At 39.2% G+C, this 12655-nt stretch overlaps 1 protein-coding gene across 1 annotated transcript in view; it reads right to left on the bottom strand.

The window, feature by feature from the left end:
- ELMO1 (engulfment and cell motility 1) overlaps positions 1-12228 on the bottom strand; it is a 300985-nt gene extending 288757 nt beyond the window's left edge. The window contains exon 1 of the mRNA XM_005428655.2: positions 12158-12228. The gene's annotated coding sequence lies outside the window, so the exon portion shown is untranslated. The remainder of the gene's footprint in view (positions 1-12157) is intronic.
- Between the last annotated feature and the right edge of the window lie 427 nt (positions 12229-12655).

The raw sequence follows: 12655 nt of genomic DNA, 5'->3' as shown, positions 1-12655 counted from the left end.
ATTTGCAGGAACTCAGTTTTTCATCTGGTTTAGTGGCTAATTTCTTAATAATTACTACCACTAAAATAATAAGCATAGACCCCACTGTGCTGTTATACTGCAGGTTTGCACACATGCATGTGAGTGCATGGATATAAAAGCCAAATATTTTGATTAAAAGAATGCTTCCCGAGTGCAGCTTACAATCTCTTGTTGTTTAAATAGCAAAAATCTTCATAGGAAAGCTTTCCAAGCTGTTCAGAAAGTAGCAAGGGTCAGAGGCATAGCTGAAGCTGCACAAGATGGGCACTTCCCACCCCACTGATCTGACCTGTGCATTTATTTCCTCCATCGTTATCTATACCTGTAGTGCAAAAAAAGAATATGACCCATATCTGTCTTGGTTTGTGCTGAATTGACAGGAGGAAAAGTTAGGTTCATATTTAATTGTAATTTAATAAGAATCTTGCCTGTCTGCACGCCCACCCATCCACCTTAAAGGACCCAGAATAATCTAGGATTGGCCTTAAAAGCTCAGGAGCTTCCTTACTCCCACTGCAGCCTTATGGTAGACAGTCCATAATGATGTCTACCAGGGACTCAAACAGGCTCTGCAACAGCAGACAGGAAGGATGGAGAGGGAAGAAGTAAAAAGAAAAGGAATGAGAAAGGCCAGTGACCATTCTGAAGCAGCAGCCAGTTTGTATGCCCCTGACCTGCAGGACAATCCAAGGTGCCACTTGTCTTCACTATTCTCCCCAGAGGATGCAAAGGTTGTTTGAAAACTTGTTACAGTCCTGTCCTGCCACCAGCTAGTGATCCTGCATCCACCTGGGCAATACGTTATATAGAAATGAGCACGTGTTAGAGCTGTGGAGGACTGAGGAATATTTACCTAATGAATGTGCCATTGTGCTCTGCTCTTCCACTCTTCAGTCAGTTAGAAGTTACGCAACAGCTCAGATATTCAACCTCAGTTTCCATGTGCCTGACAGACTAAGCTCGTGTAACTTTGTGTGGGGCAACCCCCTAAAGTTATATATCTCATGGATTTAATTACTAAACTGAAACACTGGAGATCACAAATTCTCTTTTCAAGCTTATCTTGCAAGAAAGACAGGACCTAAATAAACTCAACAATACCTTCCCCTCCCCTTTTGGGGCCTGCTAATGCTTTCCCCTTCTACTTGTTTTATTTCTCTTTTCTCTTCCTTCATTCAACCTTATTCTACCATCATCGAAAGCTTCAAGGAGCTTGAATGTTTTTTCTGCCATTTCTTTGCAATGCCAAGTTCTGCCTTTCGCTGCCAGTCTTGGTATCCTCTCCCCCCTCCAGTAGCCCTTCCAAAACTATAATCCATTCTTTTAAGAGCTGCATTTTCTGTTGATAGTGCCAGAGGCCAGGAAGGCTCCTGGCAGTACAGTTCCAACAAAGAGTCTGAAACTGAACAATCTCTAGGGATAAGGAAGTCCAAGACATGGTTTTTAAAATAAGAATAATAATAATAAAAAAAAAATTGCCTCTGGCATTGGCGGCTTTTAAATATAAACACATAAAATTTCCCTTCCAAAGGGGCAGGTAACGTACAATGCTTTTCACCAGCAATGAATACCTGCTCCTCCTACCTACATAAAATGCTCTGCAGAATAGAAATAAAACACATTACACTGGGGATTCAGATACCCACAGATGTAAATAACATTCTACTATTTGTAGTCCATTTCTGCAGAAGCAAATAGTGACGCCAGATGCTACAAATTTCTGCTTCCAAATACAGCCTTGCTCTTCTTCTAACAATTGTGCAAGGCGAGCCATTGACAACTGCAGAATGACACTATTTTTTGTCAGAAATACTTTAAAATAACTACTGCAGAAAGACACATAATTTTATGCCAGTCTCTCAGCAATCCAATCTTTTTGTCTGCAAGAGTAACAACAGGGAAATTGCTGCTCCTCAGACAAAGTTGCTCTACTAACACAAAATGAGAGAAGCTCCTTCTCTTCCTAAATACTTACTCTTCTTTAGCAGCACACCAGTGGGAAAGAAGCAGATAACTTCTTCCCTTGAGGTATCCAGATTGTTCTGCAAATAGCAAAAGCCTTTGCAATTATCACATGCATCACACTCAGCTTTCACTGATTTCCTGAGTTCCTCAGTGGGACCAGAAGTAGCTGAAGACCAGTTTTAGACCTTAGAAAGGAAAAAGTAACTCTGCATATTTTAAGTCTGCATCAATTTCTTACACAATTCAAGGAAGGTGCCTTCCTTTCTTTGACCTCAATTTTTCATTCAAGACTTTAAGCACTGAACTGTGACTATGTGGAGGAATTCTCTGCACAATGTTACACACTGCTCACAACTGAAGAAGCAATGTTTACAGCACTGTGTAACTGAGATAATTCTCTTTCTTCTACTTCTAAAGGCCAAACTCCAGAGGTTTAGCACCTCTGTACTGAGTGACTTTATTTTAGCAAGAGAAACTGAGTTATGCCAGCTGTTCAGGATTATTTGGTTAACATTTTTAGTGAAAGTATTATGGCAAGTTATTACCAGATTTTATTATACAAGATCAATAAAACCTTTGCACAGCTTTCTCCATTAAGATAGCAAAAAGCTACAGATTAAGTTTTTCTTTTGAAATAAACAAAACAAAGAAACAAATCCCAATCCAAACACACACATAAAAAACCCAAACATTCAGAGGTTTTTCTCAGTTTCAAGTGTAGATATCCCAACATGAAATCAGTATGAATACAAAACAAACAATTATGGAGAATGTCAAGGGTTAGTATTTTTCATTAAATCATATTGCTACTTCATGGTCTTTTACCTATGGACGACCTTTATTACAGAACAATCTGCTCTAATTCAGAGAGGAAAGAGAGATGGTCCTTCACTCATGAAATCTAGATATTTCCAGAGAGTCTTTATATACACTCCTTTAAGAGCTCATGCCAGTTGTCCAGTAATATTTTAAAACCACCTATGTTCATTTCCACTGACAAAGTGCTTCCTAAACCGTTCCTTTTTCTTTGACTTTATCTTCACTAGGCTTTGTGCCACCATCAGAGTAAAACATGAAAACAAAAGCAGATTTCTCAAACTGAATTTAACACTTCTTAAACACTTTTTTTTGCCTTTAGCATATACTAAGGGGTTGAGAATTTCTACCTACAGTTGATATATAGGTTTATTCAATAAAAATACTGGACAGTTAAACCTGAATAGAGCTGCCCTGAGCTTTTCCCAGTGTCTGGTGGAAATTCCACTATATAATTCAATAGAGAGAGCAGTTCAGTTCTGCCTGTATCTGAAAAAAATTGATTGCAGATATTTTCTGCCCTGTTTGGCTAAATCATCTCACTAAAGCACTACAATTACACTAGGAACTTCATATTACAATCTGGCACATATTGTCCATGCTGTCCCTTGGGAAGGCAATTCCCAGCTTTTATTCAGAAAATAGCTTGCAAATATATCTCTTTGTGTCTACATTCAGCCTACTCTCTACTCTTATACTTTTAAATTAATGCTGAGAAGATGCTCAAAACAACCTCCAAGTTTCCTAACCACTTCAGGTTATCCTTATCAATACAGAACACAACCTTGCCTTGCTCCCACTGGTAACTTCTCCCATAGAACAAGATGAAGTGACCACACTGACCAGACTCACCTTTCTCTTTTGGTAAATACAGTAAATTAAGAGATCTTGCTGCAGCTCTCACAAGCTAGCGTTTGACTGATTAACTCTTTTTTTCACTAGTATTACTTTTGAAAAAAAAATAGGTCCTGGAGTTCAGACTAGATGATCTTTAAAGGTCCCTTTCAACTCAAAGTGTTCTGTGACCCAGATTAATTTTTAACAAAGATATTTTTCTCCCAAGGCTTCTCTAAGTCATCTCTCTTGCCCCATGTAGTGTGCATATGTAATGACAACACACATGGACCACCATACAACACACAACTCTCTTTCCCCTTGGCTGCTTCTGATAGCACAGTTAATTACATGTATAGCTGTAATTATACATCCATAACTAACAACTGTCTATCTTGACACAGAGGAGGCTGCTGGAAACAGACTGGGATGAAGAATCTAGAAGATGTAGAAGACATTTTATGAGCCCTGTCAACTGATGTTATGCACTTTTTACCAGAATCTGCACTGTGTGGCACACCTGAATTCCCCTCTCCATCTTTCCTGTTGGAACACTGCTTCCATTGAAACATTGGAGGGCATCCATCCTGAGGATGCACTCAGGGCACCAGGCTTTATCTGAGGCAAAAACCAAAACTACATTTTTCCAATATCAAACCAGTGATTTACAACGTCTCTTCCATCATAAAACTACATTCATACATTCATAAAACTACATGGTTGCACAATGCCATTCCACTACAGTTACATATCTGATAGACAACCTGTAGCAGGAAACACTGGACCTTCCAGGTACTGTTTGAATTCAAAAACAAGACATCAGCAGTATGAAAACTGACTCAGGCATATAATTCCCAAATTAAATTAAAACTACTGGTTCTCCTAAGTGACTCCAAATTGCTAGCCTGAGAGGCTACCTCTCTGTTCAATCCACATCCACAGCTGGGGCTTCTTTGTTACAGAGGAGACAGCTACCCACAGGACATTCTCTAAAGGGGCCCTCAACTCTGAATTTCAATAGATCAAGAGAAAAAAGCCTCAAGACAGGAAAGCAAGGCTTATCCCCTTAGCCAAGCTTATGAAGACCAATGAACACAGCAAGAACAATTAGTTGGAAACAAAGGACCTATAGGTTGCCTTAAGTTTGATTTTCTAGTCTAGCTTGGTGGACTATGTGCTGATTTAGGGGAGGGAAGTCCAACTGCTTTTTCCTTTATGCCATCATTCCTTTAATTAGAAAACATAGCCTATAGGCTACAGTTGGTTTTCTCAACCTTTGTATATTAATTTTACAGAACTAATTCAAAGCTAAAAGCCTCTCCATCTCTAGAGTGAAATTAATAGTTTTACAAAATTTAAGCAATTTAGAACGTATAGAAAAAAAAAATCTTAAAACCTACTAGTTTAATTTCAATCCGCACACCACTGAATTGTGGGTGTTTTGATCCCTCTGGCCTATAAACTGGGAGACCAATGTAAAATCCCAGTGTAAACAGCCCAAGACCATCTTATTTATACATTTGTATCAAAATAGAACTCGAATTCCAACTTGGATTAAAAATTATGCAGATTATTTTTTCCCTTCTCTCTCAGCAGACATTTCTCCTTTATCATAATGTGCCTTCTGAGTCACTTACAGCTGCAGGGGATGAAGTCTTTGCAACCTCTACTTTCCAGAAAATCATCCTAACACAGCTGACACAACCAACTCATGTTACCCCAACACACACCCAGACACTTTCAACAAGCTAAATTCCTAAGGTAGCTGAAGGAAAAAAAGGGCTATTTTTAGCAGGTCAAGAAATAAAAGCCCAGACTATTGGATAATAAAAAAAGTTTATGGAAGATGCTGTACATGGTTACATCTTAAGGCTAATCCAAGGAACACAGACTGAAATCACCATTTTATACAGAGGGCAGAACAGATGCCCAAGTTTCCACAGTTTGTCCGAATATGTCAGAGAAAGAAGCCAGGACAGAGAAAGGCTCAGAGCAACACAGGGCAGTGAGATTATTTTTCTCTTTCAAAATTGCTTTCCACATTTGCGTGTCTAGAAAAGTTTCAAATTTAGCTCCAAAATATGAAAATCAGTCCTTTCAAAGGAGATCACATAAACTGACCTACTTCGAACATTAGTTACAATTAAAGAAAAAAACCAACAAAAAAATAACCAAATAACTTTTTTTTTTCCCAAGGTCTGATTTTTTTTTTTTTAATGCCCTTTCCCTCCTTTTCTGGAACTGGCACTAGCTGTCAAATCTTTATTTGCCATAAATATGATTAAAATTGTTTTAAGTGGTCCATAATGAAACAGATCTCATTTTGTTTTGTAGACTTTTTGGTTGACTGGCTCCTTTTTCTCCTACTTTCTCCCTTCTCCTGAGTAGTTACAACCACCATACTAAAATGTGTCTTTTGGTCTCCAATGGAACTTCTAACTTGTTCAGATTTTCTGCCCTTCTTTTTTTGCTTTTTTTTTTTAATAAAAAGAAGATTAAGCACAACAAGAAAAGTTATGCATATCTATAGAAGAGATTTTAGACCTACATAAAGTAGAGCTCAGAATTAGACCCCACATCTAGGCCTGAATTTTGCAAGTTTGATGACCAGAAGAGATTTCGGGCGCATGTGTGAAGAGGGACAGTGGGAGGTGGGGTGAAAAGGTTGATAGGAGGAATGTACTTGAACCACAGGGGGTAGAGCTTCAACAGATGAGTCTGCTGGTGCTTGAAGGGAAGAGAAAAAAAAGAAAACTTGGGAGGGGGGAAAAAAAAAAGACAAACACCAATATTCCAACACTTTAACAGCCTAGGGTATACCAGATATCTTTTCCAGAATCCAAGGACAAGTACTTACGTTTAGGAATTTTTTTTTCACTTGGTTTGGCTCAGTGCTACTAAAAAAGTTTGTCCAAAAGTCCATGTGCCGAGCCAACATTTATTAGGTTTCAATTTCCAGCTGAAGCCACAACTGCTGCTATGAAAATTAATGTGGCAATTGTACCAGAAAGCAAAGCAATGGAAAAGACTGCACTGGTATGTGACAAGTACATTCACTGGCACCAAGAGAAAAAATTGTATTATATCAACCTGTGTCATAGACATTTTTCTCTTCTCATTATTAGAGAAAAAATGTGCAAATCATATTTATTGTTTGGCCAGAGGATATTATATGGATAGTTATAAATTCCTCATCACCCAACCTCAGTAGATTACTGCCTGTCCTAAAATATGAAGCAGCAATTTAAAGAGAAATCCCTGCTATGTTGCCATCAACAAGATTCAATGAAGAATACTGCAAATTGCCAGTCTAGCCAGTCAGAAAGCCTGAACTGCTCACATGAGATATCTTTGCCAAAACCCATGTATTCCTCAAACTACTGCTGGACTATGTGATAAATGTATGTTGGCTGAAGAGAATGAAAAATGGGCAAGCAATAGTTTCACTTCAGCTATAGATTCAAGTAGCAGAACACATGCATGTACTGAGAGTATATGAATAGTTAATTAAAACAAATCTAAAAGATCAAGTCACCATCAGAAGGATTACAGATGGGTTTCAAGTCCACAAACAAATGCACAAAGTACTTACAGTATGTGCATGGTCACAGGAAAGAATAACTACATACTGAATTTTATGGAAGTTTCCAACAGACTACATCAGGAGACCTGACTCTTCCCATTTTTACCATGAGGCTGACAATGAGCTAGAAGTAAACCACCCCTGAATAGCACCAGTCATCTAATCTCAGACAACACACATAAAAATCTCAGCTGAAGGAGGTAGGTCGAAGTGCTGACAGCATTATTTGAGCCTGTTGTCAAACCCTGCTTATCCCTTCTCTCTTATAACTTCAAAATGTTGGATGTATTTGATATGGGTTGTCAGCTTCATGCATTTTCATTAAGGAAAATAATGTCCACGTGGAGCATTTTGTCCACATTCATGCACACTCTCTGATTTCCAAAAATGCTCTGGCAAATTAGATAATCTTCAGGCAAGCTGCCTCTGCTGTATTAAAGAATGGGAGTTTAATGCCATCACATCACCAGAATCTGAAGTTCTAGAAGCAGTGACCTGTCCTCCCTTGCAGTTGAAGCAAGCTCAATAAGAAAAAGAGCCGGGTTGTTATGCGTGCATCCATGTAGCTGATAAAGAAATTATACCATCTCTGATGACACAGAGATGTCATAGACAGATGACAGATTTCAGAGACAGATTTACATTTCCTATGCCAGCCATAAATTAGGTATGTACAATAAAGCCTTTGAGCTAGAGATTTTAAGAATACAGGAGATGATACACACTTCAGGCCACAGCTTTTCTTGGAAATCTTAAATAGAATTATTTATGTGAATAATAACGTAAGCGTTCCCAGGATAAAGAATTTAAGGACTGGGAAAAGACCTTGAAATCATGAGAGTTGAGACAGATAAATACCTAAGAATAAGGTACCAAAGTAGAAGTGGCAAACATGGAGGAAGAAGTTACAAGGAGAGTTTAACTCAAAGAAATAAAAATCAGAAGGAAAGCAGAAGCAAAAGAGAAAACGCACACAGCCAGGACACTGATATAGTTTTGTAATAAACCTATTTGGGAATAATTTGTTTTCTTATTTTCCACCCTCTCAGACCTCCCACCCCCCGCCCCCATCCTCAGCCTCTTTACTGAAGATGATGTTTCACAAATATTTTAAATCAATTTAATTCCATCTGAAAAGGGAAGTCTTTCCCCTAAGCATTGAGTTGTAGCTCCCACTGCCTCTCTTCTGCTAGTGCTAGCTTCTGTGGAGTTTTGCAGTGCTATTTGACTGTAAATGGAACACAGCAGAAACAGTAGTAAGAAGACTTAGGTCCACAAAGGTGGTAAGAACACGTCCTTTATCATATTTGCATAACACCTCCAGGTAGTATACTCAGCTTTCTAAAGAATTCCATAGCCTACTCCCTAGAAATGCACCAAACTGAGTTCATTTATACATAAACTAAAACACTTTTCTATAGGGGATCCCTACCAGCACTACCTACAAGTCTTCATTGCAGTGTGATTTATTGCAGAACAAAAAAATGCCTTGTCCCCTAACCTCTCACAATTAACTTTCCTCTCCTGGCAGCCATTGACAACAAGCCTGCTGCAGACAAATCAAATACACTGGAAACCTGTCGTTAGGGAAAATAAATCAATGCACTTCCAAGGGTTTGCAAACAAGCACCACGTGAATCCTTGTTCACCTTGCTCTTGAGTGCAGGCATGTGCTTTACAAAGCCATCTGCTCAGCAGCCTGAGAAATCAGTACCTTACTTACTGATGGGCACCGCACATGTAGCACCAGCCACTGCCAGCCTGCCCAAAACACAGAAGTTTTCCTCTGTCAGATGTGGAGAGAAGAGGGAGCATGATAGCTATCCCCTGGAGCATAGACTTCTCATTAATATTCCTCTTCACTGTTAATAGTGATCAGAAAACAGAGAAAGCTAGCAGGAAGGTTATGACATTATCTTCAATCTCTCTTTTGTGTCTCACACTTGCAATAATGAAAGATCACACCACAGAACCAAATTCTTGCAAACAGCTTGATGCAAAAATGCTGAGAAAAAGACAGCTCTGCAAGTTTGTGACTCTTCTTCCATTCGTCTCTCTAAAACCATATTCATGAAGTTTATTTAAGTGTCACATATATATTATCACCTCTTAGATCAGTACTATCAAATGCTTGCCAACATTCTGACTTCTGCCAATTAATTGCTTTTAGTTTCTCTTTTCCAGTGCTATATTTGAAGAGAGAGGAAGAAAAAGAAAAGAAAAAAAAAGTGACTGACTTGAGTAGAAGAAAAATTATTCTAAATCCTTTAAACAGTTGCTCTGTTAAATTGACACAAGTTTAACAACGTGTACTTGGCACATTCCTCTTGCCACGAATACAAGAAACTTTAAAAAAAACTCACTCAAAGCAGGGAAATCTTTTAAAGATACAGCACATACCTTGCTGAACAGTGGTCTGATACCTTTTACAAAGCCATTTGTAGATTCAAGTGTTCAAACAACAACAAAGACAACATAACTGTAAAGGCTTTTTCTTTTTTTTGAGATCTTCTTTTTAATAGAATGATGACTGAATGGGGAGTCAAATCTGACCAACCCATTCTCACTCAAATTGTACATTGCAGACAGTGCAGAGACACAAGAGAGGAGAAAGTCTACGAGGCCCAGGTATAACTGTGCAGAAGAATAGACCAGAAGAGACAACAGTACTTTTGCTTGATTCAAGGGTACATGATGTTTCCTAGCTCCCAGGGTTCCCAAAATCCCATCACCTTCTACAAATGTGGAGAGTTCTTTTAATCCAAGGACATGCTGAACATTCACAGCACAGCATGACAAAGAGAGCTCGTAAATTTTAAAGAGATTGTTTATTTCAAGGAAACTGACTATCAAGTGACAGCAAAATCTCAGCTCGAGAGGAAAACTGTACTTCATGGCCTCATTTAAGTCCCAAGCAAATCCTTATTTGACAATCACAGAATTAGAAACACTGTGGCTGGCAATATATCAAAATAAAACAACAACAACAAAAGCTTGTTATTGGAATAGGAGAACACTGCATGTTAGTGTGCAGGTGCACTGGCAGAGACCTGGGGAAACCTTTTCCTAGTAACACTTAAATCTATAGGCATTAGCCACTCACTCCATCACATACTGAAGCCATCTAGAGTATTAAAAGAAGAAAGCAACAAGTCTTGTGTGAGCATGGGAGCTCTGCTCCCTGTGTATCAACATGGAAAACATGAGATCATATTCCAACACCACTTGGTAGGCTGGACATTGTGAGAACCCATGCCTATGAGCCCAAACCTTAAAATCAAAGAGACTTCTACTAGGTAGACAAAAACAAAGAGCGGAAGGAAGGGTGGAGCGCCACGTTACTCTTGATCTGTAATTCGCTACCTCGCAGCATTGCTCTCAGGAAGCTCAATGCACACAGCAGTGTTTCAGCAACAGTTACACTTTTACATACCATCATAAGCTGCGTTTCATGAGAATCAGGGTAAAAGGGCATTAAAAAATAACTTTGTAGGACAACACAATATGTTGCACCCAAACAGCAAGAAAACAGAGTACTTGCTTTTAAGAGCACCAATGGTCAGGTTATATAATGACAACTGCAGAACTGCAGATACTTTTGGTTTCCAAGACTGCTACAAAGTAAGCAGGTAAGAGTTTTTCCTCTCCCCCCAGCAAAATTTGTCTGAACTCTTCACCTACCAAGTTTTTCCTGGCATATGGAGAATATAAGGAAAAATATAAAAATGGTAAGTATATAAACCAGTTTTCTTCCCTCTCCCCCTCCCATCAGCAAATCGTTCATTAGAACAAATCCTCAGACAATGATACTCAAAGCAAAGCTACAAACTACAGAGAAGGCAGGTGTATTGCAGTGCACAGTGAGTTTTAAAGAGATTACAGAGAGAGAGAGAAAGAAAGTCATCTACCCCTGTGCACCCTTTCCAGTATGAATAAACTGTGATTCAGGTTTGCCTCTAGACAAGTCAATTCACGCACCCAGATCCACAGACTGCACTGACAGTATCTTTTACTAATACCCATTTCACATCAAGTTCCTGTTTTAACCATACTAATCTTTCTTTTCTCTCACTGGTGAGTTTTAAAAGCTGCTGCAGTACTTTTAACAGCTTTATGACGTGTGTTAATGGATATTTTGCTAACAGTACACAAGAGGGACTTTTACCAGCAAGCTGTCACCGCTGCTGTTCCTCCTCCTTATCTAGTTACCGGTCATCAGATTAGATCCCTACCACCTACTTAGACAGCTAAAAAAAGAAAAAGGAAAAAAAAAAAAAGAAAAAAAAAGAAGAAAAAAGGGGAAATCAAGGAAAGAAAACCTTCAAAGAAAGCAAACTTGCAGCTCAGACTGGAAGAACTTTATGTAAATTTCAATGTATTTTCTTCCCTCTGTAATATTCTGCCTAAGCCACTCAATCAAGCAGGAATGACATGGAAAGAATGGGACTAATGCGAACAATGAATGATCCATAAATGTCTACGAGATTATATAACTGAGGATGAGATGGCATGCATGTGTGCGTGCATTTAGGAGAAAGGAGGAGAAACAGACAAGGGGAAAGAGGAGGAAACAACATCCCCAGTCACAGATACAGGACTCAGTGCAGTTCTTACTCAGTTTCCCTCTCTTCCCAAAAGACAAATATTGTAATCAAGGGCAATCAGGCAGCTCAGGGATAAAAGCAAAAGAAAACCTATTTGCTAATGAATACACTTCAAAATATCCCTGTCTGAAATTGCACCATAACTGCAGTATCATGAAACACAGCTCATAGACAACCATGTTTATACTAAAGCAATTAACACACGGTACATTTCCTGCACTGTTATTATCATTGGCATTCTCTCTGTGTTTGTTACACATTTAGAGCCTTGGCAGGTTAAGAGATATTCTTATAAAGTTAAAAACAAAACGTTGCTGATTTGAAATGTACTCACTGTTATTTTTCAGGAACTCCTATATTTACTTTACACCATTCCCAGGGGAGAGCTGAACAGTTGCATTAGTTCTGCAAGGAAAAGATATTCAAAATAAACTTTGCAAAGGCTTTGAGCCAAAAAAACTTTACAAACGTAACTTTTTAGACCCAGTACCCCCTTGCTCTACAAGGCTGCTCTACAAGGCTTGCTCTACTGTGGTTTTGCATAATCACCACCCACATTTCAGAACAATCATTTCATCTGAAATTCATCAGCGGTTTGATCACTTGTGTGAGCATAAACTTAGGAAAAGGAGCACACGCACCCCCTCCCACCCCCTAAGAAGCTTTCGGCTGCCGGGTCGAGGGGGAGGCATGCCCTCGGAGGCGGCGGCTGGGTACCAACGCCGAGCTCGGGGCTGGCTGCCTGCGGGGATGCACTTGCTTCAAAGTTGAGGCTTCTCCTCCCGAGCGGCGCCCGCGGCGGTGCGGACACTTGCTGCGGCCGCAGTCTCCG

This window comes from Geospiza fortis, unplaced genomic scaffold (assembly GCF_000277835.1).
Source record: "Geospiza fortis unplaced genomic scaffold, GeoFor_1.0 scaffold255, whole genome shotgun sequence".
NCBI lineage: Eukaryota > Metazoa > Chordata > Aves > Passeriformes > Thraupidae > Geospiza > Geospiza fortis.
The sequence above is the reverse complement of the archived record's forward strand: the minus strand, read 5'-3'. Positions and strand labels throughout refer to the sequence as shown.